At 43.0% G+C, this 25,194-nt stretch overlaps 6 non-coding genes across 6 annotated transcripts; 4 read left to right on the top strand and 2 right to left on the bottom strand.

Moving 5' to 3' along the window:
* The first annotated feature begins 558 nt into the window (after positions 1 to 558).
* On the top strand, positions 559 to 631 carry trnar-acg (transfer RNA arginine (anticodon ACG)). Its single transcript has one exon. It is a non-coding gene; the product is annotated as a tRNA-Arg (tRNA).
* Positions 632 to 3,082: 2,451 nt separating this feature from the next.
* On the top strand, positions 3,083 to 3,155 carry trnar-ucu (transfer RNA arginine (anticodon UCU)). The gene has a single exon. It is a non-coding gene; the product is annotated as a tRNA-Arg (tRNA).
* Positions 3,156 to 8,263: 5,108 nt separating this feature from the next.
* trnar-ucg (transfer RNA arginine (anticodon UCG)) lies at positions 8,264 to 8,336 on the top strand. The gene has a single exon. It is a non-coding gene; the product is annotated as a tRNA-Arg (tRNA).
* An 8,946-nt stretch (positions 8,337 to 17,282) lies between these two features.
* trnat-agu (transfer RNA threonine (anticodon AGU)) lies at positions 17,283 to 17,356 on the top strand. The gene has a single exon. It is a non-coding gene; the product is annotated as a tRNA-Thr (tRNA).
* A 2,204-nt stretch (positions 17,357 to 19,560) lies between these two features.
* Positions 19,561 to 19,642, bottom strand: trnas-cga (transfer RNA serine (anticodon CGA)). Its single transcript has one exon. It is a non-coding gene; the product is annotated as a tRNA-Ser (tRNA).
* Positions 19,643 to 22,537: 2,895 nt separating this feature from the next.
* LOC138232428 (U5 spliceosomal RNA) lies at positions 22,538 to 22,654 on the bottom strand. The gene has a single exon (XR_011187157.1). It is a non-coding gene; the product is annotated as a U5 spliceosomal RNA (small nuclear RNA).
* Positions 22,655 to 25,194: the final 2,540 nt, after the last annotated feature.

Below are 25,194 nucleotides of genomic sequence, written 5' to 3'. Positions count from 1 at the left end.
TCCTGCCATCCAAGTTAAGATCTCGGCGGAACCTGAGGCGCAGTTCCTTCTTAAAACGTAATCTGGTGAGCATTTCTAGAATCGTACTTGTATAGATGCAGCCTTTAATGTGTTGCTAGGTTAAAATTGATGACTTCTTGAACTTCAGTAGGCAACTGCCCTCTTGATTTCGGATTTAATTTCTTTATTACAGGGGCGCTTTTATGAAGACAGAGTCATGTTCAGGTACTTTTCTTGATGGAGGAAGCATATTTCGGACTCTGTGATCTGCTCACCTGGAAAGGTCTGCTGTACTACTACAAGAGAGAAGTAGAGTCTGGAAGAAGGGACAATTTTATGATGCTTTGGAAGATAATGTTTTTTTTTTCTTTGAAATCGAAATGAATCAGAATATCAGTGCAAAAGACAGACTCTTGGTTTGGTTTGAGATATGGTTTTAAAACAGACAAAATGTAGAAAACAGGTCTTTCTCACTTTTGGTAAAGAATGGACCGGGGGTAATATTTTACTAGTTGCAGTGCTGATCTCACTGGGTTACAGTCCTGCACTGTCACACCGGGGCCAGTGGCGCAATGGATAACGCGTCTGACTACGGATCAGGAGATTGCAGGTTCGACTCCTGCCTGGCTCGGGTCGTTTTTAAACGCATCTGGCTACTCCCTAAGTAGTCTGTGCTACTTACTGCATTGTAATCGTACCCGGTAAGAGATTTCCTTCATGTAAATGAACTGCACCTGACAGCTTTAGAAAAACACCTAGGCTCAGTACGGTGCTGAGAGCTCAGCGTTGCTGTTCTAATTAGCACGCACTGCATCGGCTATGAGCCCGAACCTTTCAATTATTCCGATCAGTAAGTCAACACGTAGTCCACATGAACGGTAGAAATATTCTCTTGTCTGTCTCTTGTTTGTATAGAACTGAATGTCCCTGACAATGTTCTGTTAGTTTTAATTGAAGAACGGCATTTGTGTTCAAATATACCAGACAAGTTTATGTAACTGCTCATGCGACACTCAGTTGTAATTAGTCAAGAAATAAAGTCGAACAACAGCTGCGGGTTTGATTCTGAACGTATGAGATTGCAGCGCCTTTTACTTCCATTGACAAATGATAGAGATTCGAAGAGAGATCCTTCAGACCAGCAAGCAAACCCACGGCTATTTCGGTTTTCTATCTAGGCAACGTTGGTGTCTGCAATAGCATACATGAAAGCGTGATGCAATTTCTGTGGCTACATTTGTTGCACGTCATGCACAGTAAGAGTGTTTCTAACACCAAATAAAAAGTCAACAATTAGCGATCACGCCTTCTCCTCAGTTAACCCACTGAAACCCTTGCTGTTAACAGTTCTTTACTGCGTGCTTTACCAGCACCTACATATCGTGTCGGTTCTTTCAGCTTTATTCATTAGGTTTTCAAAGGTATAAGTAGAGCACCAGAGGTGCGAACGCAAAATGTGTGGTTATCTGAAGAATTGATTTCAATGGCAGCGGGTCCAAGCGATTTCGCGTTGTTATAGTACCAGGAAAGGAGAAGCGGCACTTCGCCTCTGCCGTGCAGGCACAAGGCGACGTGCGGCAGACGCCGGAGTCGGCAGGTTTCGAACCTGCGCGGGGAAGCCCCAACGCATTTCGAGCCCATCGCCTTAACCACTCGAGCACGACAAATGCGAACTCGCCGCCGCCGTATTCCTCCTATAATCAAACACGGACTGCGAGGTGGCTGCGGAAACCTTTTTAAAGTTGCTCTCCGTTAAAAAAAAATACCTTTCACAAGATTCGTGCCGGCAGACAGACACGCCTCAGAGGGTTTAAGGCTGGCTTCACGTTCAAATGATAAAGTCCCCCAGTCCGGATGTCAAAACGCAACTTTGGCAGACAGAAAAAAACATCAACAAACCAAAAATGTGGACAAGGATTTTACAAGCTGCACCACACTGCACTTTCAAAAGCATTTACATTCGTGTTTGACGCAGGAATTGCCTTTGATTTGCGCGCTTACGAACGCCATGGAAAACGAAACAAAACTAAAGCCCTCAGCTCCTGCACTTGATTATAGTCCCGTTACGTGTCGAAGCAGGAATTTACGTCATCCTACCACTGTAACACGGGGAATAGAGGGAAATGAGCACACGCTACGTATGTCTCAATCACTCCCTAGAGTCGTAAGGCGCATTGAAGGGTGCACACCCATCATTAATCGTTGCGCCTCTGTGAAAGGAAAGCTCTTGAGCAGTCTTTGAAACAGCTCGGATGAAACACGTGATTGATTCCATGTGCATCTGGGGTTCATTTCTTATTTACATTTAATTCAAGGGAAAGGCTTGGGTCAGTTTCAGACGGCCTCCAACAGCGAGATTCAAGCGCCCCACCTTCAGCCCAATCTGCGCCGCCAGAACGCCAACGGCTCCTCTGGTCTCCGGGGTGCGGTTGTGACCCCGTAACCTAAAGTGTTGGTGGCAGACAAATGGAGACTAACAGGTGATGTCCTAGGACATGACTACATTGTGACACTCGGTGGGGATGGTGACCATTGCTTGGAAAAGAGTGCGAGGCCCCTTTAGAAAAACATTTTGTTAACAGGCATTCTGCCTTAGTCCAAACACCTATAGCTTGCAAAGCGCATGCTATTAGACAGGCACCTCTGCAAGACCTTAAGAGTCTCTTAAACTAGTGATAGTAAGGTGTTCCCAATGGGCGATGTTTGGCTTTCAAATCATCTCTCTGTGGAAGCGCCGAGATGCAGCTGTTTAAGGCTTAGAAGCAGCTGACTGTTTCACTACCTAGCGGATTACTGTCAGTCAGGGAGCTCAGAGGTGAAAAGCCTGTCTGAGAAACAATTCGCCGTCAATCAGTTCAATATGTTCCGTACCAGCTCGGCGCACCTGAGATCATCTTGGTAGCCGTGTAGCTCAGATGAGTGAGAGCGTGTGTGTGTGCACCACCGTGATTGGATGCCGGTCCTTCTCAGGTCACAGTAAACCTTCTGCTGCCTAACTTTCCTAATTTTGGGGATCCCTTTGAAAAAGCAAAGGAAAAAAAAAAACTGGCTCTTCATCAGCGTGATCGACCCAACCCAGTGTGTCCCAGTGGCCTAATGGATAAGGCTCTGGCCTTCTAAGCCAGGGATTGTGGGTTCGAGTCCCATCTGGGGTGCTCCTGTCCCATTTTGAGCGTACAAATGTCCTTGTGATTTGCAAAGCTGCAACCCCACCTTACTCAGTGAGCGTCTCTGCTTTTCTCTCACATACAGTTGGGAGAAAAACTTTTGTAAACAGCCCTTCGGAATGATGTGGATTTCTGCATGAATGGCTCCTAACATGTGATCTTATCTTTATCTAAGTCATAATAATTAATAAAGAGAGTCTGATTTCACAAACAACACACGCCCAACATTTGACATTGCTGTTTCTTTATTGACCAAATGGTTTAAACAATCAAGGTCATTGATGGAAAAAGTACGTGAACCCTTATATTAAGGAGCTAGTGGAACCTCCTTTATGACAAAAACCTCAACCCCCACTTTCTGTAGCGGCTGGTCAGACCTGAGCAGCGGTTAGGAGGTATTTTGGCCTATTCCTCTATGCAAAACTGTTTCAGTTCATGTATATTTTTGGGATGTCTTGCGCTGAACGACCTGCTTCAGATCACGCCACAGCACTTCAATGGGATTGGGGTCAGGACTCTTACTTGGCCATCCCAAAATACGGAATTTCTTCTGTTTCAGCCACTCTGTTGTTGATGTAATCCTTTGTTTTTGTAATGCTGCATGACCCAGCGTCTTTCAAGTTTTAGATCACAGGCAGACACCCTGACATTCTGCTGTAGAATTTCCTGATACATCTTGGAATTCATCGGTCCCTCGATGATTGCAAGCCGTACAGCCTCCGCCATGCTTCCCAGGTGGGATGAGGTTTTGGAGTTGGTATGCAGTGTTTTGTTATCTCCAAACATAACGCTGTGCACATTTACCAACAAGTTCAACTTTTGTCACGTCTGTCCACAGAACATTGTTCCAGGAGTTGCTGTGGAACATCCATGTGGTCTTTAACAAACTTGAGAGGGGCAGTGGTGGTTTTTTTGGGGGGGAGAGCAGTGGTTTCCTCCATGGTGACCTCGCATGATCACCACTCCTGTTCAGATTTCTTCTTATGGTGGACTCATGGACACAGACGTAAGACAAAGTCAACCACCTGTTCGCTAGATCCCATCCCCACTCAGCTAGTCAAAGATTCCCTCGAAGGACTGGCAGGACCTATAATTAGTATGATGAATGCATCGCTTGCGTCAGGCGTTGTACCTGATCAATTTAAGGTAGCGGTTGTTAGACCGCTCCTTAAGAAGTCAAATTTGGATCCACAAGTTCTTAACAACTACAGGCCTGTCTCAAAGGTCCCATTTCAATCTAAAAGTCTTGGGAGAATAGTTGTTGCCCAACGTCAATCGTATCTGGATTCAAATAATATACTTGAGAAATTTCAGTCTGGTTTCTGAAACTGCATTAACAAGAGTCGTAAATGATATTCTCTTAGCTACTGATGCGGGGAATGCAACAGTGCTTGTGCTTTTAGATCTTAGAGCTGCCTTTGACACGGTTGACCTCTCTGTTTTGTTACACAGGCTTGAGTTTGAGGTTGGCTTATCTGGAACCGTCCTTCAGTGGTTTACTTCACATTTTACTCATCGTTTTCATTATGTTCAAATATCTAATAATTGTACTGCTTCATCAATGTCACCAGTTCAATTTGGGGTACCAGAAGATCAGTGCTGGGACCAATATTGCTCTCTCTCTCTACATGCTGCTGATAGGTAGGATAATATGAAAAAATAATATGAACTTTCATTCATATGCTGATGACACTCAAATAAACATTTTGTTTACACCAAACGACAACTCTTCTATTATCAGTTTAGTTAAATGCATTAAGGAAGGAAATACTTGGATGTGTGAAAACTTTTTGTTACTCAACTCTGAGAAAACTGAGGATCTGTTGATCGGAGGCAACAATACTGATAGGACTACTATAACTTCAGCACTTAACTCAGAGGATTTAAACATTTGCCTCAAAGAGACAGCACGTAACCTAGGCGGCATATTAGACACAAGGCTCTTAACAACTTGCATTGTTAAGTGCCTTGGGACAACCTTGTTGTGAAAGGCGCTATATAGAAATACATTGATTGGAATTGAATTGACAATGTAAAATGTTGTGTGTGTTGTTTGTTAAACAAGACTGTCTTTATTTATCAAAAAATAAAAGGAATTTGCTAGGAATGCAAACGTTAGGTTGCGCTTCTTCATGCTGCATCGTCGGCATGAGTGGAGCTTTTTAAACGTCTGTACTTACTGTGCCCCATAAGAAATCATTTGTCCCCGTTCAAAAGAGATTGTGCGATGTCCTGCAGTGTTCGCAAAGCAAACCTTTGACAGTTTGAAAAGAGGAATTTATTCTGCTTCCTGTGCGTGCAGTAGTTAAAAGTTGAACGTCTTTACACGATTTGCTGCAGTTTTCAGTGGGCGGGCTTTGTCAGATGGCTTGGAAAAACGCACTGTGTTTCGGCTCGGGAAACATCATGAGAAGTGTCCTGCATGTTTTCTGTGTATAGCTGTCTTTTAACGCATACAGAATTCATTCGAAATCATTGATTTCTCCAATTAACAAGGGTCCCTTAAAAGATGAGTCAAAGTAACGTCTAATCGGATTAGTTTCCTTAGAGCTGGTTCAGAGTTTGCTCAAGAGTTTACCTTTCACAGATGCGCAAAGAAGAATGTTGGGGGTGCATGCTTCAAGGTGCCTTACAGCTGTAGGGAGTGATTCGAGACGATTCGTGCCGTGTGCTCGTTCCCATATACCGTACGCCCCGGGGTGCAGTGCTAGGATGACGTAAAATACCGCTTGGGCACGTAACGGCGTTATATGCAAGTGCGGGACGTGAGGGTTTTCGTTTGTTCATTTTGTTTTGCTCTGCTTTGCTTTGTTTCTTGGTCAAGAGGCGTAAGGTAAGTCGTAATCCAGGGAGAACACTGGTGGCAAACAGTCCGAGGTGAGAGGCGAGGTCCAAAGTCGAAAAGGCAGAAGGGGAGTCCAATATCCAGAATAAACGAGGTAATGGAAAAAACGCCAGGTAGAGCTCTCAAGGAGTAGACTCAATACCAGCGGGAAGCAGGTAAAGATGGTAAAAATAGCACTGCGTACCGCACGGTGGAGTGTGTGCAGGTGGGTTAACTCGTGCGGCGGCGTTTGTTAATAATCACCCGCTGCTGGTGCTGTTTAGATTGCTTAAGAGTTGGTCTTAACTGCCTGGCGGTCATGACAAGCTCCTCTTTAAGCTGTGGTTTAGTTTTGCATTCATGTGTTTCTAGAGCAGTTATTTATGGGGGTGGGTGGGTCTTTCACAGAGGCTCAGGACAAATCCCCTGCATGAAAGTCTACTGTGTGCGTTCAAACAGTCACAGGTTAAGAGCCAGGCAGGAGGACAATGGACAGAAGAAGCAACGAACTAAAAATAAAAGAACGAATATGAAAAAGCCACCATCTTTTTCTTTTTGACATTTTCCGACTTTCATGCAAGCCAGGACAAAGTTGCTCGTAGCTACTTGTGGATTCAAATACTCTATCGAGTGCTTTGATGAGTTTTTGCAATTTGATTGTCGTCCTGTCAGCCTGTTTCTGTTTTTTTTTTCAATCTAGTGATGGAAAGTAAGAGGGAAATGATGGAGCAATCAATAACCGCTCCGGAAAAATGGCAGAAAGAAATGGCCCGTCACTAAGGACATTTGTGAAGCAGAGGAGTGACATCACCACAAAGGCGACTTATTCTGCTGATCGTTTTGGTGAATAATGATTGAGGCGTGTTAAGAGAAAGGTAGCTGCGTCAGCATGCTTAGGCTGCAAAGGATAAAGCAAAGGTTTACTCCATGCTGAAAAGAGAAGAAAAGAAGCACAACGTTTCGGCTGTGGAGCCTTCTGCGCCATCTTCTTTAGCAATGGTGATGATGTTTACATTGGAAAAACTGAGACACGCATACTGGAGGGGCTTGAACCACCAACTTTTCAGCACCACAGAGTCTGACAGTCTATTGTGCGCCCTACATTTGCAGGTTTATGGTCAAAGAAAACAATCACTTGCACTTCTTGCAGCCGGCAATCTTTTTCCACTGACAACCAAGAAATGGATTTCATCTTTCACAAGCTGTATGGATTTCTTCAAAAACAAGTTATTCCAGAAAGGAAATGAATTCTTGCATTAAACTGAACCAAGCTGTACATGTTTGTCTGAAATGAGATATGCGGCACAACAAGACACGGAGAGAGGCACCGCTGGTATTCAGACCCAGGATCGCCTGCTTACTAGGCAGGCACTTTAAGCCACTAGGGAACAGCGCCAGCAGAGCACCGTGCTTTTACAGACACTTGGACACATCTGCGTTCGGTGTGCACTTAATCTGCTCTCTGAGCCCGTTGCCTCCGTCCCATTTAATAGCAGAACTGACGCCAAGAGAAATGATGAGAAATGGCATTTATCGGGCACTTCTCATGTCCAAGGAGCTCAATGCCCTTGACACCTCCCCAAGGCGACAGAGCTGTGCATTCTTTGGCGACAACATTTTTTCTTTTGTTTTATTTCTATACTTATTGATAGAATAAAAACGATATGTCATGTACTGTAAGGGAAATGTCTCTTTTCATGGGGAAAGCTAGCACCAGCAAATGTTGTGTTTAGAAGAAGTGATTTAACATGACACGTGACCTAATTTACCGGAGCAAAAGCTCACCCAGCAAGCCCTGCTTTACTTCTACAGGAGAGAAGTACTGTAGAGTCTGCAAGATGTTCAGCTGGGTAGCTACGTCAGCATGCCTCAGCTGCAAAGGAACAAGTAATAGGTTTATTGCATGCTGAAAAGAGAAGAACGGAAACACAGCGTTTCGGCCGTGAGGTCTTCTCACACCTGAAGAAGCCTCACACCTGTAAAAGGCTCCATGGTTTTCTTTCTTCTCTTTTCAACATGGAATACACCTATTGTCTGCAAGATGTGACAATTTCACGGTGTTTTGGAAGAAAACCTTTTTTCTTTGAATTCAAAATCAATCAGAATTTCAGCACGACACACCAACACTTTTTCTGTTTTAAGGAGATGATATTTTAAACCTGATAAAAATAGTAGGAAACACAAGTTTCTTGCTGTGAAAATTTAGATGGGGAAGTGTACTACTGGTAGCAGTGTAGAGCTCTCTGTGGTGGAATGCAAACACATGTTCTATGGGCCAGTGGCGTAATGGATTACGCGTCTGACTTCGGATCAGAAGATTGTAGGTTCGAGTCCTGCCTGGTTCGTGAGGCTTTTAAACCTCTCAGGTTCCTCGGTAACAGGTTGCCGTCATGTATATGAACTATAGAAAAGCATCTGCCACAACCCGTAAATTAGCACGCAAGTGCGGGCTAGTTAACACAGAACTGTATGGAGATCATCTCCAGCTCCGAGCTCAATTGCAATGAAAAAACATGCAGAACAGAACTGGAGAGCAGCTGAATTTGTGCTCAGTAGGGTGGGGAGGACTCAGCATTGCTATTGTTCTAATTGGCATGAACTGCAGGGGATCTGAATCAGAACACGTCACTTAGTTCGATCATTGCGTCAATATGTAGGCCACGTTAATATAGAATTATTACTTTGTCTGTCTCGTCTTTGTATATAGGTGAATGTCCCTGACAATTTCATGTTAGTTTTTAAGAACGACATTGGTGCTAATATATACATATATAGCATATAAGGAACACGTAAAAGTTTAGTCCATGTTGAAAAGATAAGAAAACCGCCACAACGTTTCATCTCGGAATAAATCTTTACTTGTTGTTTTGCAGCCTACCCATTCTGACCTAACTCCTCCCTTGAAATTCCCAAACAGATAAGGGTACGTAACGGCTCATGCGATGCTCAGTTGCAATTTGTCCCAAAACAAACAAGAACAGCAGCTGAGGGTTTGAGTTTGAACATGCACTGTATTAAAGCAGCTTTTATTTCCATTGATAAATGCTAGATATTCCTACAGAGATTCTCCAGGTAGTAAGCGATTCCTGTTTCTGTTTCTATTTCTGTTTCATATATATATACAGTATAAATACAGTATTGTACTATTATTATATAATTGTTACACTGTGGCTGTGTTGTGTGTGTTAAGCTGCTGTTGCACTGCAATTTCCCTCACGGGATCAATAAAGTATCTATCTATAAGAAGACATTACCAACAACGACCACAAGATGGAGATATTGTCCAAAGAGGCAAGAAGGGCAAAGCCGCGATAAGGTAAAATCATTTTTTGTAAGAGATTGCTGTCAGAATGCACATCCGTATCCCAAACAGAATCTCTAGTAAAATATGATCATTTGTGAAACAGGCAATTGAGTGTCTGCTACAATATGATTGCTACAGATGCAGCCATTCAAAATGCGCGGGCGTACGCTGTACGCAGTCTACCACAAGTTACCGGTAAATACCGCGAGTTACCGGTAAATACCGCTAGCAAAATAATAGTATCCGGAATTTCCGCAAGGTGGAGCTAATAAAGCTCAACTTCTCATGTTTGAGCTGTAGCCATCAAAGTCTTTAATGAAGATATTACTAATAGTATTAATAATAAATGAACTTGGACAAGCTGTAAACTCAAAGTATTGCCCTGGTCCACATTATTTTTTTCATTGCCCGTCTTTGTAAAAGTAACACCACAGCATTTCGCAATCACGCATTTTTTTCCAATCATGCAAAGTACAGTAATTTTTGAGAATCGATTCACCATGCCTTTCACATGCTCATAAAAGAGGTTGATTTAGGAACATAAACATATTACCGTATGCAAACTGTACTGTATACAGTTTGTATATGTATATGTATATGTATATTTAATGTCTTAACTGTGCCCGTTTAAGTATTGAATATTTATATGGAATTTTACCACTGAAGGGAAATCTTAGTGCCTGAGCATAAAAAGAATAGGAGCATACTGGAACACGTGTGAAGGCCATAAACGATATTAATTTTGGAACATAAACATACAGTATATGGCTGGTCTCGGTACTTTAAAGAAAACATACACGAAACATGGTTTCATTATGACCAGAATCGGTCTTGAGATATTTTTAACTTGATTTACAGTATTTGAGAGGTATGTCTTGACACCGATACTACGTAAATACTCCTCACGTATATGTTTCTAGGTTTATATTATGCATTTCATACGGTCAAATTGCTTTTGAGCAACTGATAAGAAGCGCGAAACGGTATGCCCAGGGCGTTTTAGTTTTCGTTTTGTTTTAATGCAGTGCAGTGGATTGATTAGAGATATCAAGTACATACAAGTCATTTTTTAAATGTTGTAGTTCGTCTTGTAAAAATGTTACGAGTACATCATCTGTCAACAATTACACAGGTTCTGTTTCCATATTGCGGTTTTTGGTTACGTAATATTATTTTCTAATTTCACGTTGTGAATATATGATTTGGGCAAACAGAGCCGCAAAGAAGTACATTATGGGTTGTTGTTGTTTTTTTGCAGTTTTATCTAAAATAAGCGATGCTTAAACCTTTGTCTGATTCTTGTGAAACTATCCACACGACAGTTACCTAGGAGTTGACTTCAGTGATGTCACTGATGGGATGTTTCTAAAAATCCATCCTCTGTAAAACATCTTCTCTAGTTGTTCTGCATATGTATTCGCTAATGAAGCTGTGTTTTTCTGAGCCTGGTTCTCTACATTTCTGTATGAACCAGCTTAGAGGGCTAAAGACAGCTTGTGTTTAAATTGAGTGTAAGGTAATTTATGCTTCTAAAGTCATGGTCAGCATTTATTATTGTACTGTGCTGTAAACTTCTTCTGTGCCTAATTACATTATTTTATAGTCGATAATGTTTCTGTAGTGCTTTTTCAGCCCTCAGCATGTGTCTGCGCTGGTGGTGCTGTGGGTTAGGTTCCTGACTCCTATGTCACATGGTCTGTGGTTGAATCTCATGGAACTATGACTTTAATTTTTAACAAACATTTCTTTGAAAAAATGAAACATTTCCCTTGGTCAGAGATTAAATAAAACCTCACTCGCATCAAAACAAATTTATATTTCTAAATATCACAACATGATCGAATTTACGTCTTTTTAATAACAATGAATAGTCACCTATGCGTTACAAAATAAACATTTATATTGATTTGAATTGCGTTTTGATTTAAATCGTAAACGCGTGTTTAAATATATGTGTTTAAAGGCGATATACTGTATAAAAGCGCTGATTCTTATGGAATGTGTTCGGCCGGGGATTCAAAAAAAATATTTTTTTTAATCGCGTATCTAAGGAAAATTGCAGTATAACTTTGTTCATGCACAAACAGTGGCATGTTACATTATAATTTGGGTGTCTCCTCTTGCCAGAAAGCTCTAAATTGCATTTTGAGTGCGGTTTTTGACTTTTTCTAAATTGCAACCCATAAATAAAGCTGATACAGTTTAGACTTACTGTATTCTAAACTGTATTACAACATCACATTGGACAATGCAACGTAAATTGCAAAAATGCACTTGGAATCTATCCTAGCCCTACTATGAAAATTATTTAAACTGCGACACTTATCATTCATCTTTAAATAAACTTTATTTTATATAGCGTTTTAAGCGAATAGGTAATTAGATTGCTCATAAACCTAATCGCTTTTTCTACATAAACACAGCGTGATTGCTCTCTGAAAATGTTTTTTTCTTTATATTTAGGCTCAGATTTCAACTATAGATCGTATTATTATGAACTTTCTTGGAAAAATGTCTTTTATGTAAACCATGTTTGCTATTAATTCATTTAGGGCTAAAATACGTTCATTGTCTTCCAATCGAGTCGAGTTGACATTGGAAGCTTGCCACGCCCGGACTGTTACACCAACGCATTAGCATGTTGAAGCGATTTCATTGAGGAGGCCATCTACTAGTTAACACTGTACTTCCTACTTTGAAAATACCTGTGAAATTGGTTTAATTCGTCACAGCCAGCACTCCGGCAGAGAGGGGGGTTGTACTCGTTAATGTCTGATGACATACAAGTGGAAAGATTACAGATTTTAATCGTCTTTTTTCTGAACCAGGGAAAATCTGATCATGTTTCTCTATAACAATAATAAAAAACTTTATTTTCAATTATTTTACATATCCCGCTTGCACATCGCATGACTTTAATAAATCTATTCTTTATTAATACTAAATAAATAATACTAAAAATACTTCAGCAAATAGGTCACTTGATTTTTGGAATAATTCCAAATAGCACAATGATCCACTGGCATCCCTGAAGTCTGTTTAGTGCATAATCTTCCAAATACAATCACTAAGCAATTATAAGAATTATACCATCCTACTTCTTTGTGATATCCTGTAAAAACTAAACCTATTTTTATAAGGCTTTTACTCAAAAGATTTCCAAACACACAAAGCATTTGTGAAGTACTATAGTATTTCTAAAGGTTACTGGTACAACATCAATCATTAAAGCTTAACAATAAAGTTTAGATTGCTGACTATGGACTAACTACATTAACTAACTGCAATGCAACACTATACATTTTACAAGAATATCTGGTTGAATTCTTGCATTTGTAGCCAATTTAATGCGAGAGAAATAAGCCAATTTAATTATTTCACAAAAAATAATGTGATATAAAATGGATGTTTTTAACTTTATTGTAGTGTTTTAGAAACTAATATGTCTTCAAAAATGGTTGTTTTTCACTCCTAGGAATGAAAGCTGTTGTTATATAATGTTTATTTTCAAATTTTGAAAAATCAAAGGATTCTAGCTTTCTCCCCTTTCAGGCATCGGACACAGAGAACCTCATGGTTTTCCTAAAAATCATTTGTTATGTTCCCTGGTGTTCCAAACTTAGTTTTAATCAATTTTAATTTGTTATTATGTTAAAAACAGGGTAATAAATTTCTAATTGGACTATAAATAATGTCATATTGTCTGCTATAAAACTGATGTTTTCAACTCTATTGTAGAGATTCTAGAATCAACTAATAGAGAATTGAAATAAAAAAGGGCATAAGAAAACATTACCAACAACGACCACAAGATGGAGATATTGTCTAGACATTACCAACAACGACCACAAGATGGAGATATTGTCCAAAGAGGCAAGAAGGGCAAAGCTGCGATAAGGTAAAATCATTTTTTGAAAGAGATTGCTGTCAGAATGCACAACTGAATCCCAAACAGAATCTCTAGTCAAATATGATCATTTGTGAAACAGGCAAATGAGTTTCTCAGGTGCCCATTGCTCATTTTCAGACACATTTATGCAATACTTTCACCATGCGTTGAGCAATAGGGATTAAAGATACCAGAGGTAAGGTTTAAAAGTGATTCTGAGGTGCAACACATCAGCGATACAGCTAGGCATCTGAAATGCGGGGTTTGAGAGCCCTTCAGGGAACACCGTACCCTAAAGGTACCAGAAGTCCACTAGTATAAGCATTAAGTCACTGTCACCCCTGTTACAATGTGATTGCTACATATCTTCATTTCTTTGGTTATTAAGGAGTAAGAGTGCAGGGGGTCTAAATCTGCGATCCAGTGTGTTGAAGTATTTCACAACACTACCTGTAGCCCGTATGGAAATAAATACTAATTCTGATTATTGCCCTGGGCATGTACCAATAAATCACTGAGCATATATCACTGTGTTGAAGCTAGAGACCTGTATGTAATATTATGGTGCTAAAATGTCATTTTCACATATATTAATGTAATAAATGATTGCTTATGCTTAATAAACAAATCTAATTAAAATAAAAACTTAAGTTTTGTATTTGTCTTGTACCATAGAACATGATTTTCTTTGTATTTCAAGCCCACAAAGTGTCCAAATGATGCACGACATGATATAAGGAAGATTATCACATGAAAAATCGGTATTATCTTTCTCATGAAAATGCATTCCTTTCATTACCTTTTAATTTTTAAAATGAACTCAAGTTGTGTATAATGTAATAATTTAAGTAGAATAGATTCTAATAATATAATGATCCAGTGTGTTGCACTACTTCACTGCTTCACTGTTCTATGCCGTCTGGAAATAAATCCTCAGACTGCTTACTGCCCTGGGCTTGTACCTATAAATTACAGGAGCACATCTATATATCACTGCGTTGAAGCAGGAGACACACAATCACTGCAAACACATCCTAAATACAGTGTTCCAGCACCTTTGACCTCATCCAGAACGTATCATTTCTTGAAAGGGATTGCTGTCTGAATGCACATCTGAATCCCAAACAGAATCTCTAGTAAAATACGATCATTTGTGAAACAGGCAAATGACTGTCTCAGGGGCCCATTCCTCATTCTCAAGACACATGTATGCAGTACGTACACCATGCATTGAGCAAAAGGGATCAAAGACACCACAGGTAAGGTTAGAATTCATTCTGACTATATTCTAAAATATTGGACTCATATTCTTATGATGGCAGACATGATGCTGCGTTTAAAACCGGGGTTAATGGACATTATATGACTGTCAATTCTGTTTTGTTTTGGAGACACTTGGCTGCCTATATGGTACAGTGCAGCGTGAAGGAAACATTTTCCAAAACTGTGTCAGCTCAAAAGTTGTAAGAGAACCCCTCCAGCTGCTTTAACTCTCTTCATTTTTGTCATTTAATTGTCTGTCGGCACTATGTGGCAGCGTTGCATGACAACCCATCTCACCACGGAAAGGAACCTAACAGCTTTGGTAAGAGAGGAGAAAAGGACCTGGCCAGTAAGGGGCTCGAACCCACGACTTTGACGTTATTAGCACCATGCTCTAACCAACTGAGCTAACCGGCCTCACGACAGTGGTCCTCTCTGTGCAGCGCCTTTTACTTCCATTGACAAATGATAGCAATTCGAAGAGAGATCCTTCAGACCAGCAAGCAAACCCACGGCTATTTCGGTTTTCTATCTAGGCAACGTTGGTGTCTGCAATAGCATACATGAAAGCGTGATGCAATTTCTGTGGCTACATTTGTTGCACGTCATGCACAGTAAGAGTGTTTCTAACACCAAATAAAAAGTCAACAATTAGCGATCACGCCTTCTCCTCAGTTAACCCACTGAAACCCTTGCTGTTAACAGTTCTTTACTGCGTGCTTTAAGAACACCTACATAATGTGTCAGTTCTTTCAGCTTTATTCATTAGGTTTTCAAAGGCATAAGTAGAGCACCAGAGGCGCGAACGTAAGATGTGTGGTTATCTGAAGAACTCATTTCCATGGCAGCAGGGCCAAGTGATTCAGCGTATTTATAGTACCAGGAATGGAGAAGCGGCACTTTGCCTTTGCCGGGGAGGCACAAGGATACGTGTGGCAGACGCCATAGTCGGCAGGATTCAAACCTGTGCAGGGAGTTCGCAACGGATTTCAAGTCCATCGCCTTAAACACACGGCCACGACTACAGCAAGCTCACCCCCGCCGCATTCCTCCTATAATCTAACACAGAGTGCGAGGTGGCTGCGGAAACTTTTTCAAAGTCGCTCTCCGTTAAAAAAAAATAAATACCTTTGACAAAATACGTGCCGGCAGACAGACATGCCTCAGAGGGTTTAAGGCTGGCTTCACGTTCAAATGATAAAGTCTCCCCGTCCGGATGTCAAAATGGAACTTTGGCAGACAGAAAAAACATCAACAAACCACAAATGTGGACAAGGATTTTACAAGCTGCACCACACTGCACTTTCCAAAGCATTTACATTCCTGTTAGACGCAGGAATTGCCTTTGATTTGCGCGCTTACGAACGCCATGGAAAACGAAACAAAACTAAAGCCCTCAGCTCCTGCACTTGATTATAATGCCATTACGTGTCGAAGCAGGAATTTATGTCATCCTACCACTGCAATACGGGGAATAGAGGGAAATGAGCACACGCTACGTATGTCTCAATCACTCCCTAGAGTCGTAAGGCGCATTGAAGGGTGCACACCCATCATTAATCGTTGCGCCTCTGTGAAAGGAAAGCTCTTGAGCAGTCTTTGAAACAGCTCGGATGAAACACTTGATTGCTTCCATGTGCATCTGGAGCCCATTTCTTATTTTCACTTCACGCCGCCCAAAGCATTTCTAAAACAGGAGATTCGTGTTTGGGAATGCGCCCTGCCCTACGAATAAAACAGGTCTACGGGTCTGAAACCTGCTCCACGGAAAACAGTTCTGTTGCGCTTTTGATCAAAGGGAGATTCGCTGTTCTTACTTTTTGATGACATAACACCCAAAGGGGCTTCTTTGGAGCTGGATTCCAACCAGCATCCTAAAGTTTCTTGGCGGTATCCTTTACAGTCCTCTGTTCGGTCGACAAGGGACAGAAGGGGGCAGCTTTCCTCACACACACAGTGCAATGTACTGTAGTGTTCCCGTTCATTGAATTCGCAGTTCTGCATCAGACCTCTAACTCGTTTCCTTAGCTTGGATTTAAGCCATGAAGCAGGCTTCTAGTCTATAAACGTCTAGAGAAATCACAAACTATTTGAGAGGCCATCATCCCAGGGGAACTGACAAAGTCTATCCCTAAACACCTAGCGCAATCTCTCGAGAGACTGTCAAAAATTGCTTTCTCCGTTTGCGTTGCGAGTAAGTGAAAACGCGGTCTCAAACCAGAGCCACTTGGCAGCAGCGGCACGTAAATACTGTTACTGTCACTGCTCGATACTGACGTTAGCCTACTATATCATGTTCAGCCACCGCTAGGAAATGTACGGCTCTAGTACTGGAGCAAACAACAGGAGGGCCAAAGGCACACGGGCACACATGGAGAGTGACGAGAATGGGACTCAAACCCATGCGTGCAGAGTACAATGGATTAGCAGTCCATCGCCTTAACCACTCGGCCACCTCGTCTAGGAAACTGGGCTGTCCAGACATGGGTTGCAGCGCTCCAGATGATCTTTTTCTTTTTTTTCCCTCGTACTCGAGGGTCATTTTCCTGTTCCACATGCGATTTCAACATTTTCCTTGGGAGATGTCAAGCCAGCAAGCCACTGGTTCAGTGGCCATTGTGGAGTTCAGTGGCCCTGTTGTACACAGAATGCACATTGAGCTCCTTGGACATGAAAAGTTCCAGATAAAAGCCATTTGTCATCCTTTCTCTTGGTGTCGATGTTGCTATTGTATGTAAAGGTGGCAACTTGCTCAGCGAACAGGCGGAGCACACACCGAATGCAGATGTGTCTGAGTGGTGTGTCCAAGTGGCTGCAAAACGACAGCACTCCCAGGGCACCGTGGCTTAGTTGGTTAAAGCGCCTGTCTAGTAAACAGGAGATCCTGGGTCCGAATCCCAGCGGTGCCTTTTTTTGTTCTGTGTTCTCGAACAGAACTGGTCATTATGGACAACCGCCTACAGCTAGACCTAATTAAATGCAAGTATTCATTTCCTGTCTTTAACGCGACTTGTTTTTCTTAAAATGGATGCAACTTGCAAAACATGAAATACAAACCTTGCTAATCAGTGCTAGCGGCTGGCAAAAAAAAAAAGAAGTCAGCAATGTTTTTTTTCTTTAACCTTAACCCTGCTAATGGAGAAGAGTTAAACAACCGAGTCTATGCAGCTTAAACGGTGCGCACGTCGGGTTCTTAGCTGAAAGGGTGGTAAATCACGCTCACCCCAGTTCTTAATCTTTTAAAGAGGATACAAAATTGAACCTAGTCGCCACATCACATACATCCTGTTCAATGATAAAAAGGTAACATCTATCCTTGCTCCAGAGTAAATCTCACGTTGAGGGCATCTTTTTTTTCACTTTACCGTGAATCGGGCTCGGCTGCACAGAGGAGAGAGCAGAGCAATGAGGTCACGGGGACAGGGGAGTCACATGCTGGCGGTTTGAATACGCGGAAGATCACTGAGGGATCCACAGTATATGGACCCTCCGTGCGCCATCAGTCCGCACTCCGGACTCTGAATCCTGCCATCCGAGTTAAGATCTCGGCGGAACCTGAGGCGCAGTTCCTTCTTAAAACGTAATCTGGTGAGCATTTCTAGAATCGTACTTGTATAGATGCAGCCTTTAATGTGTTGCTAGGTTAAAATTGATGACTTCTTGTATTTCAGTAGGTAACTGCCCTCTTGATTTCAGATTCAATTTCTTTATTACAGGGGCGCTTTTATGAAGACAGAGTCATGTTCAGGTACTTTGCTTGATGGAGGAAGCTCATTTCGGACTCTGTGATCTGCTCACCTGGAAAGGTCTGCTGTACTACTAAAAGAGAGAAGTAGAGTCTGGAAGAAGGGACAATTTTATGATGCTTTGGAAGGTAGGTTTTTTTTTCTTTGAAATCAAAATGAATCAGAATATCAGTGCAAAAGACAAACTCTTGGTTTGGTTTAAAGAAATATGGTTTTAAAACAGACAAAATGTAGAAAACAGGTGTTTCTCACTTTTGGAAAAGAATGGACCGGGGGTAATAGTTTACTAGTTGCAGTGCTGAGCTCACCGGGTTGCAGTCCTGCAATGTCACACGACGGCCAGTGGCGCAATAGATAACGCGTTTGACTACGAATCAGGAGATTGTAAGTTTGACTCCTGCCTGGCTCGGGTCGTTTTTAAACGCATCGGGCTACTCCCCTAAGTAGTCTGTGCTACTTACTGCATTGTAATCGTACTCAGTAAGAGATTTCCTTCATGTAAATGAACTGCACCTGACAGCTTTAGGAAATCACCTGGGCTCAGTACGGTGCTGAGAGCTCAGCGTTGCTGTTGTTCTAATTAGCACGCACTGCATCGGCTATGAACCCGAACTTTTCAATTATTCCGATCATTAAGTCAACACGTAGTCCACATGAAAGGTAGAAATATTCTCTTGTCTGTCTCTTGTTTGTATAGAACTGAATGTCCCTGACAATGTACTGTTAGTTTTAATTGAAGAACGGCATTTGTGTTCAAATATACCAGACAAGTTTATGTAACTGCTCTTGCGACACTAAGTTGTAATTAGTCAAGAAATAAAGTCGAACAACAGCTGCGGGTTTAATTCTGAACGTATGAGATTGCAGCGCCTTTTACTTCCATTGACAAATGATAGAGATTCGAAGAGAGATCCTTCAGACCAGCAAGCAAACCCACGGCTATTTCGGTTTTCTATCTAGGCAACGTTGGTGTCTGCAATAGCATACATGAAAGCGTGATGCAATTTCTGTGGCTACATTTGTTCCACGTCATGCACAGTAAGAATGTTTCTAACACCAAATACAATGTCAACAATTAGCGATCACGCCTTCTCCTCAGTTAACCCACTGAAACCCTTGCTGTTAACAGTTCTTTAATGCGTGCTTTACGAGCACCTATATATTGTGTCGGTTCTTTCAGTTTTATTCATTAGGTTTTCAAAGGCATAAGTACAACACCAGAGGTGCGAACGCAAGATGTGTGGTTATCTGAAGAACTCATTTCCATGGCAGCGGGGCCAAGCGATTTAGCGTTTTTATAGTACCAGGAAAGGAGAAGCGGCACTTCGCCTTTGCCGCGCAGGCATAAGGAGACGTGCGGCAGACGCCATAGTCGGCAGGATTCAAACCTGCGCGGGGAGTCCCCAACGGATTTCGAGTCCATCGCCTTAACCACTCGGCCACGACTACAGCGAGTTCGCCATCGCCGCATTCCTCCTTTAATCTAACACGGAGTGCGACGTGGCTGCGGAAACCTTTTCAAAGTCGCTCTCCGTTAAAAAAAAATCAATACCTTTGACAAAATACGTGCCGGCAGACAGACACGCCTCAGAGGGTTTAAGGCTGGCTTCACGTTCAAATGATAAAGTCTCCCCGTCCGGATGTCAAAATGCAGTTTTGGCAGACAAAAAAAACAGCAACAAACCACAAATGTGGATAAGGATTTTACAAGCTGCACCACACTGCACTTTCAAAAGCATTTACATTCCTGTTAGACACAGGAATTGCCTTTGATTTGCGTGCTTACAAACGCCATGGAAAACGAAACAAAACTAAAGCCCTCAGCTCTTGCACTTGATTATAATGCCATTACGTGTCGAAGCAGGAATTTACGTCATCCTACCACTGCAACACGGGGAATAGAGGGAAATGAGCACAATCTACGAATTGTCTCTAAACAGTCCCTACAGTTGTAAGACGCCTGGAAGCGTGCACCCCCATCATTAATCGTTGTGCCTCTGTGAAAGGAAAGCTCTTGAGCAGTCTTTGAAACAGCTCGGATGAAACACTTGATTGCTTCCATGTGCATCTGGAGTCCATTTCTTATTTTCACTTCACGCCGCCCAAAGCATTTCTAAAACAGGAGATTCGCATTTGGGAATGCGCCCTGCCCTACAAATAAAACAGGTCTACGGGTCTGAAACCTGCTCCACGGAAAACAGCTCTGTTGCGCATTTGATCAAAGGGAGAGTCGCTGTTCTTACTTTTTGATGACATAACACCCAAAGGGGCTTCTTTGGAGCTGTATTCCAACCAGCATCCTAAAGTTTCTTGGCGGTATCCTTTACAGTCCTCTGTTCGGTCGACAAGGACAGAAGGGGGCAGCTTTCCTCACACATACAGTGCAATGTACTGTACTGTTCCCGTTCATTGAATTCGCAGTTCTGCATCAGACCTCTAACTCGTTACATTAGCTTGGATTTAAGCCACGAAGCAGGCTTCTACTGTATAAACGTCTAGAGGAATCACAAACTATTTGAGAGGCCATCATCCCAGGGGGAACTGACAAAGTCTATCCCTAAACACCTAGTGCAGTCTCTCGAGAGACTGTCAAAAATCGCTTTCTCCGTTTGCGTTGCAAGTAAGTGAAAACGCGGTATCAACCCAGAGCCACTTGGCAGCACGGGCATGTAAATACTGTTACTGTCACTGCTCGATACCGACGTTAGGCTACTATACCATGTTCAGCCACCACTAGAAAATGTACGGCTCTAGTACCGGAGCAAAGAACAGGAGGGCCAACACCGAACGGGCACAAGTGTCAGACAAGGAGAGCGACAAGGATGGGACTCAACCCCATGTGTGCAGAGCACAATGGATTAGCAGTCCATCGCCTTAACCACTCGGCCACCTCGTCAACAAAACTGGGCTGTCCTGACATGGGTTGGCGCACTCCAGTTGATCTTTTTCTTTTTTTTCCCTCATACTCGAGGGTCATTTTCCTGTTCCACATGCGATTTCAACATTTTCCTTGGGAGATGTCAAGCCAGCAAGCCACTACTGTGGTTCAGTGGCCAGTGTGGAGTTCAGTGGCCCTGTTGTACACAGAAAGCACATTGAGCTCCTTGGACATGAAAAGTTCCAGATAAAAGCCATTTGTCATCCTTTCTCTTGGTGTCGATGTTGCTATTGTATGTAAAGGTGGCAACTTGCTCAAGAAGAACGACTTGTTTTTCTTAAAATGGATGCAACTTGCAAAATATGAAATACAAACCTCGCTAATCAGCGCTCGCGGCTGGCAAAAAAAAAAGAAGTCAGCAATGTTTTTTTCTTTAACCTTAAGCCTGCTAATGGAGAAGAACCTAGTCGCCATATCACATACATCCGTTTCAACGATAAGAAGGTAACAACTATCCTCACTCCAGTGTAAATCTCACGTTGAGGGCATATTTTTTTCCACTTTACCATGAGTCGGGCACAGCTGCACAGAGGCGAGAGCAGAGCAATGAGGTCACAGGGACAGGGGAGTCACACGCTGGCGGTTTGAACACGCGGAAGATCACTGAGGGATCCACAGTATGTGGACCCTCCGTGCGCCATCATTCCACACTCCAGACTCTGAATCCTGCCATCCGAGTTAAGATCTCGGCGGAACCTGAGGCGCAGTTCTTTCTTAAAACGTAATCTGGTGAGCATTTCTAGAATCGTACTTGTATAGATGCAGCCTTTAATGTGTTGCTAGGTTAAAATTTATGACTTCTTGAACTTCAGTAGGCAACTGCCCTCTTGATTTCGGATTTAATTTCTTTATTACAGGGGCGCTTTTATGATGACAGAGTCATGTTCAGGTACTTTGCTTGATGGAGGAAGCTCATTTCGGACTCTGTGATCTGCTCACCTGGAAAGGTCTGCTGTACTACTACAAGAGAGAAGTAGAGTCTGGAGGAAGGGACAATTTTATGATGCTTTGGAAGGTAATGTTTTTTTTTCTTTGAAATCGAAATGAATCAGAATATCAGTGCAAAAGACAAACTCTTGGTTTGGTTTAAAGAGATATGATTTTAAAACAGACAAAATGTAGAAAACAGGTGTTTCTCACTTTTGGAAAAGAATGGACCGGGGGTAATATTTTACTAGTTGCAGTGCTAAGCTCACTGGGTTACAGTCCTGCAATGTCACACCAGGGTCAGTGGTGCAATGGATAATGTGTCTGACTATGGATTAGGAGTTTGGAGGTTCGACTCCTGCCTGGCGCTGGTTGTTTTTAAACACATCAGCCTACTCCCTAAGTAGCCTGTGCTACTTACTGCATTGTAAGAGCGATTGTGAGCGGTTTTGTTTTCTCTCTTTGACCAGCCCAGCTGCGCCCCACCCGAAGGCAGGGAAGCACAAAAATTGTATGGAACTCATTCATGCTCCTCTCCATGGAAATCTTTAGTAAAAGGCAAAAGATTTGTACGAGATGAAGAGAAACCAGAGTGCGTGGCTGGACAGCTGCAGGAGCCCAGGCCGCCTTCAAGCCCTCTGCCCTGCCGGTCGTGGTTGGCAATGCACCTGGCCTTACAAATGAGCCAGTGGGGCCCGTTCAGCTCCGGGCTCATCGCCTGCGGCTCTCGGCTTACCTGGCAGGGGAGATACCTTGATCAGCCTGTAGTTGGTGTAGTTGGATTGTTTTCTTGTTTTCTGGAAGCAGTGTTTGTTTTGCAGTTTGAGATGGCAACCTTTGGATCCCGCAAGAATGCTGTACGTTTTGAGCTTTTGGATGACCTCTTCATGGATCGTATGCAGTTAGGCAGAAAAGTGTTACAGAAGGAACTTGGCTTTGAACCTCGGCACTTGGATTTCATCTTCGCTCTCCCAGGTCAGAAAGCATTTGAGGTTGTTTTTGCTACCTATTCTCTGTTTGAACAATGTGTGGATGTGTTTGAGGCAAAAAGAGGGAAAGTTCCTGCCCTTGAGAAGATCAACTTGCAGCCTCTGACACAGAGAGAGAGGAAAACGGTGCATGTTGTTATGTTCTCGGAAATGGCAAAGACGGAGGACATTCACACCTGGCTTAAGCAGTACTGCACAGTCCACCATGGAACTGAGGTTAGAGATGTTGACGGTATAAAAACAGGAGCAAGGAAATTCGAGGTTCGCTTGCTACCGGACAATGTAAATGGAGGCTTAAGGCACCTGCCCTCTACAATCCGGCTGGGCGCCTGCAATGGCTATGTTTTTTATGTATGACAACCAAAGGTGCGTCGGCGCTGTGGTGCTGTGGGACACCTGGCATCGTCCTGCACTGTGAAATGCTGCAAGACCTGTGGCAAACAGGGACATTTAGCCTCTGACTGTTCAATGCTGCCAAAGTGCAATTTATGTGGCTCGGAAGGACACGTTTTTAAGAACTGCCCTCACGCCTACGCCAATAAACTCAAAATGAGAAAGGATGAGGCAGTGCTTGTTTCAGCCAAACCGGCCCGAAAAGCCAAAGCAAACAACAAGTCAAACAAAGAACCCTTGTTGAACAAAGAGTCTCAGCCTCCAGCCAGGATCAGTCCTGCTGTGGCTCCGGGGCCGGTGGAAGAGAAATCCACTACGCTCCCACAACCGCAGACTGCACCAGACAAGCACGAGGGTTTGAAAACCCCAGAGAACAGCGAGGACCCCTCCCCCACTCCTGCTCCTCAGAACGAGGGCCATTGTGGGGCCCCCACCGGTGGAGCGGGTCCAGCGACGATACCCAGGATTCAGCGGAGCTGCTTTTCTCAGACTCTGCAAGTGCTACAGATGCCCTCCTCTCCTCCATCCAGTCCGTCACGGAGGATCTGCAACAGCTGGTGGGTGAGGGGGAAGAGGAGACTGGTGCATCGGCTGCACCCCTTTCCCCTCAGTGCTACCAGGAGCTGGACTTGAGGAAAAGGAAAAATGACTCTGTTTTCTCCCCGAGCGAGGAGGAAGGAGAGCATGGCGATAGGGACAGCTGGAACCCCTCCACCCCTCCTTCTACCCCCTTCCTTGAAATGGACTCCGTGAACGCTTTTACTGCTGCCACCCTGATGAAGGCTCATTCAGAGGATGGCTGGCAGGAAATTGGTAAGAAGAAAAAGAAAAAGAGAAGGTAACAGGTGAGACCGAAGAGAAATGTGTTTTGTAAAGACTGGTTCCACTTTCTTATGTAATATGGCTCTAAACATAATTTCTCTTAACACCAGAGGTATCAATGACAGAGTTAAATGCCAGTGTGTCTTTGATTACCTCCAGCAGAGAGAGGGAGATGTGTTGATGTTGCAGGAGTGTGCTTTAGCCTATCAAGAGAGGTATAAAAGCTTTGAAGATAGGTGGGATAAAGGGCCTTCTGTTTGGTCAGGGGACAATAACAACAGAGCCTCTGGCGTGGCCATTCTTTTCAAAGGATGGGCTTTCAAATTGAAAAGTATTCAGAGGGTCATAGATGGCAGGTTGCTGTGTGTGGATGTGGAATGGGGGACCGTTAACCTGCGGCTAATCAATGTGTATTGTCCTACTGACGTGGGAGGAAGGGTGGAGCTACTCAAGGCACTCTCTCCCCTATTGTTAAGTAGCACAGACGTGATAGTGGGAGGGGATTTTAATTGTATCTTAGAGCACACAGACAGGCAGTCTAGCTCTCCGATAAAATTGGATTCCAGCTCACTGGCCCTGCAAAACTTAGTTCAAGACTTTAAACTCTCAGACACATATAGATGTATATATCCCACAACAGCAGGATATAAATGGTCAGGGAGGAATAGCAGCTCCAGAATTGACTATTGCTTTGTCTCAGAGAGAGTGAAAGTTGTTGGGGTCACTCTTCAGCCTGTCTTCTTCTCAGATCATCAGGCTTTAGGGTGTAGAGTGGAACTCCAGGGCGGGACTGTCTTTGGCCCAGGCCTCTGGAAACTCAACACTAAGCTGCTAGAGAACGAGGGGGTAGTATCCCGCTACAAGGAGAAACTATCACAGTGGCTGTCCTTGCAGTGTCTGTACGGGTCAGTAGGAGAGTGGTGGGAGGAGGT

This window comes from Lepisosteus oculatus, unplaced genomic scaffold (assembly GCF_040954835.1).
Source record: "Lepisosteus oculatus isolate fLepOcu1 unplaced genomic scaffold, fLepOcu1.hap2 HAP2_SCAFFOLD_63, whole genome shotgun sequence".
NCBI classification, from domain to species: domain Eukaryota; kingdom Metazoa; phylum Chordata; class Actinopteri; order Semionotiformes; family Lepisosteidae; genus Lepisosteus; species Lepisosteus oculatus.
The sequence above is the reverse complement of the archived record's forward strand: the minus strand, read 5'-3'. Positions and strand labels throughout refer to the sequence as shown.